Source organism: Mercurialis annua, linkage group LG5 (genome assembly GCF_937616625.2).
Source record: "Mercurialis annua linkage group LG5, ddMerAnnu1.2, whole genome shotgun sequence".
Classification (NCBI taxonomy): domain Eukaryota; kingdom Viridiplantae; phylum Streptophyta; class Magnoliopsida; order Malpighiales; family Euphorbiaceae; genus Mercurialis; species Mercurialis annua.
In genome coordinates, this window is record NC_065574.1 from 38,122,327 (window position 1) to 38,126,876 (window position 4,550).

At 32.0% G+C, this 4,550-nt stretch overlaps 1 long non-coding RNA gene across 1 annotated transcript; it reads right to left on the bottom strand.

Moving 5' to 3' along the window:
* Window positions 1-1,873: 1,873 nt before the first annotated feature.
* On the bottom strand, window positions 1,874-4,210 carry LOC126680494 (uncharacterized). Its single transcript, XR_007641187.2, has 3 exons — window positions 3,958-4,210; window positions 2,521-2,581; window positions 1,874-2,075 (listed from the first exon to the last, which is right to left on the bottom strand). It is a non-coding gene; the product is annotated as an uncharacterized LOC126680494 (long non-coding RNA).
* Between the last annotated feature and the right edge of the window lie 340 nt (window positions 4,211-4,550).

Below are 4,550 nucleotides of genomic sequence, written 5' to 3' on the forward strand. Positions count from 1 at the left end.
ATCCATAAAAACAAAATAGCAAACTCAGCTTATCCCCAGTTGATACTATATCAAAACGGGGTCAGAACAAGGTTCGACTCACACTCAAACCAAACATCAGGTATCTACCATAATCGTATGAAATAAATCATCTCACGTGCTTCTTCGCACGAAGAGACGAAATAATACAATCAACTTAGTCCAACTGACAAACGAGTTATAAAACGAATTTTATTACCAACGGATTACGAATTATATAAACCACAATTCATCCAAGCATGCCATTAAACACTATTAACCTAAACATACTTAAAAGACAAATCAGGACCTACCACAACATATTTTTCAAAATCTCATTACAAAATCACCATGTAATTATATCATCCTTTAATAATACGTTTCAAAATTCGTTTTGAAATTAAAATCAAATACGAAAACTTCCAAATTTTGTTGAGCCCCAAGGTTAAAACAAAATCACAGTTTGTATAAATATCTTCCTAATAATCAGTTGCTTTAAAACGGATATCCAAGTATCTCAAACAATAAAATTATCGAGCTAGCCGAGTCATTACAACTACCAAGCTCAACTCCTAAATTTGGGTGACCCAAGTCGAACCCAAAACAATCGTTTATAAAACTTATTTAAAATATTTGTAAATCCGGAAAAGTATTTTAATAAAAATTTCATCCTTTCAAATTTGGTAGCTCAACTTAAACCAACCGCTAAACGGAAATTTAAATCTCCTGTGAAAAATCTTTGATCTCACACCTACATTTCGTAAATTCCAAAAATTAAAATGTTGATATGGTAAAATAAATTCAACGTTAAAATTCTCAAAACAATGAATCATCACAAAAAAAATCATTTTGAAATCACCGCTTGTTAACACCAAGCCTAACATAATATTTAAAAATACCAGAATTTCTTTTTTTTTTCTGGTAACTTAACCAAAAATTAAACTTTTTAAGAATTTAAAACCAAACTTCTCTTATGATTCCGTATCTATACACAAATCAGATAAAACAATTATTCTTAATGAAATTTTAAAACGACATGTGGTCAAAGTAATGTATGACCACCAAAACACGTTTCAAAATTTAACCCAAAATTTCTTTAATAGAAAACAAGACAAACGCCCAGCATACAATCACATTTAAAATCAACAATCGAGGCCAAAGCCAAAATGTACTTTATTAATACGGCAAAACCAATTTAACGCATCATGTAAAATAATTGTAACAATACCATCTATTCTAAATCATTTCAGGCATAAACGCCAAGGTTTATTAAACAACATCATACCCAAGTATGAGTTTAGAAAAATTTACCAACCTAAAATTTGCCGAGAAATCGAAAGCAATAATAATCACCCAAGTGAAATAATCTCAACATTATAAAGCACAGCAATTAACATCCAAGTGAAATAAATTGTCAACCAAAGCATCAATACCAAATAAGGACTGACACACACCACCTATAGGATGTATGCTGAAGGTTTGAAAACAAATGATGACGTTTTAAAAGACAAGACACGAATCCTAATTCCGCAGTAGTTCCTAAGACACGACATCAATTTATCATGCCAAAAACACATAACAATAACATGCATAAGGCCTTGGTTTGAAAACAAAGCTTTGATACCAAGTTTGTCACGACCCATTTTCATGAATCGTGACCGGCGCTAGGGTATGGGTATGGTTGTACCAAAACCCGTAGCTAGCCTTGCGGATAAACAATTTATAACATTTAAACAATGTACCTGCATAAAACCACATGCTCGGGGGCAACCGAGACTTCAGCCTAATCTAGCAGTACATAAAGCAATATATGTTTAAAGTACGCTTATCTCAGAAAAATCTCCAACAGTATGGCAATATAATATAAACACTGTAATCATGCCAAAAGCGATAAAGTAATAGTTGGACAAATCCAACAACAATAGTCAAAAACTATAAACGTAAGACTAAGACATGAATAATATGAAACTACTACTGCGGTCTAAGAGTTTAAAATAGTTCGACACTTTATTTTTGAAATAAATAAAGAACCTCCGAGAATGAAGAAACGGAGATCGACCAAAGCTCAAATCATAAACCTGGAAAATTTGGGAAAACAACGGGGTCAGATTTACTGAGTAGAGTTTATATAACCATTTACATTTATTAAGTTAAAAACCTTTAAAACGTTTAATAAAACATTTTCATTATGGATTATCAATGAAACCCTAAACCACAATTCTAAATCCATTGTCGTGTCGGTGAGACGTATCTCAATAACCGATCCCCGACTATCACTTAATAAATAGTGAGCCCAGGAAACGTATCTTCCACCGGTGCCCTCACTAAGGTGAGACGTATCTCAAACCTACCTCAATACCATAATCATTACCGGTGCGCACGCAGTCCCGATGATGCCCATCGAGTAGCACGTTCCAAATCAAGTCCACAATGCAGAAAAATAGTTCGAAAGCTGTTTATACATATACATATACAAAATATAATATTTGCTTAATAAAGAGGTAAATAGAGATATAAACTCACTGCTTGCTATTCCACGTGAACCCTGACTTATTCGCCTCTGAAGTACGAACAGTCGACGAGTCTAGACAAAGTATAAAATCGTTATTAAAAACAAACCCTAACTCTAGAGAGTACTAGACACCACATAGGACTAGCACAACAACAAGTCAAGGTAAATCCAAATCAGAGTAATCACAATATTCGAATAATAAATAAGCCATAAACAAATCAAGTCTATTGATTTCCCGCTTAAAATCCAGTTTAGAAAATATTATTTAAATATAATTTAAATAATAAATTAATTTAAATTCTAAATAATGGGTCAGCCGAGTTACCGATAACTACCAAGCTACCTCACATGTCGGGTGACCCAAGTCTAACCCGACCCAAAATATTTTATCAAAAATATAACCCATAATTTATAATTCCCAAAATAACAATTTGATAAAATAATAAATCAGTATTTAAAACGGAACTCAATATCTTAAGATCCAAGTAACCAAAGTTACTGACAAATTACTTAACTAAAATAAGTTAAGAAAAATAAATTAAAATAAATGGAGAAAATAATCTAAAAGCTAAATTTTTATAATTAGCCAATTTGGCACGTTAAGCAAATACTTCCAAAATAATAATTACCCGAGTAAATATATAAAATATAAATAATTCGCTTTTTAAATTATAATTACCAAATCAATTCAGAATGTAATAAAATAAATATTAATTTCAGATTTAAAATAATTCGCATTTTAACGACCTAATCGATGATCAAAAGTTCGGTTTCAAATTAGAATTTAATCAATCAAACTTTTGATTAAGCAAAACAAGAACTAATCCAATTATGAAGTAATAATCAATTTAAAGGACCCAAATGGAATTAAACCCATGACAACCATTAATAATTTGAAATCAAAATGGCCACAGCGATTAGCATCTAAAACTATTGCCTTCAATTCATGTTGCCCTAAAAATAAGAAATTATCACAAACATAAGCTATGAACAGTAGTATAATCAATATGGCAAGTTAAAGGAGTTCAAACATGGCAGTCATGAACTGAACTAAAAATAATGAAATCCCTACAAATAACATTAGCAATTCACCGAACAGAAACAACACGCAAGCCCGATTGGCTTGACCCCCTATCTACGAGCAATCACCACAGCTACCAAGCAACATAAAAGGTAGCAGTAAAAGGAAGGAGGGCAGCCTACATAACCACGGCAAAATCAAGAAATCGACGTACCGTTCGAAGCAACGAGGCTAGACGATTCAACGACGTTAAGACTCGGATAAGACGTGAGATGAACGGCCTAACAATAAACAAGATTCATGTCTACCAAAGTCAAGAAAACGGCAGCAAATATATCAATAAAAGTGGCATCAACGATGATTAACGGTTATCAAAATTTCAAAACGGTGAACCGTCACGGCGCTAACACGGAGAGGTTGTACGTACCGTTTAATGATCTCGAAGCTTAGGATGGAAGGGAATGATGAAGATGATGGATCAGAAAATTTCAGAGCGTATAGCGGCTAGGGTTTATTTTAGAAAAATAGGAAAACAGAATCAAGTATTATATGATAAGAGAAAGTGAAAGAATGGAAAATAAGGGAGTAGCAGCTATTGCGTATAATAAAGAATTACAAGGTGAAATGGGCTTTTTATTCTTTTTGTCCATGTACTCAATAAATGGGCCAAATATACGTTGAGAAATAGAGCAAATACTTTGCTCTCTACATGCATGCAAAAATATATCTAATTTTCCATTTTTTTTAAGATTTAATAATACAAATCAAATACGAATCGAAACACGACTGAATCAACGAACGAGTCAAATAAAATATTTAATAATAATAAAAATAAATTACCTAAACCTCGATGGAAAATAAAATTAAAATTAAAAATTAAAATATTTCAAAAATAATAATAAGAAAAATACGGGGTATTACAAGTTGTTTCATGACGTTTGAAAACGTTTGGCTTAAATAGCTAAAATGGGGAAAAATTTGGATTTGTTTTGTAACATCTACAAACGTTTGGCTTAAATC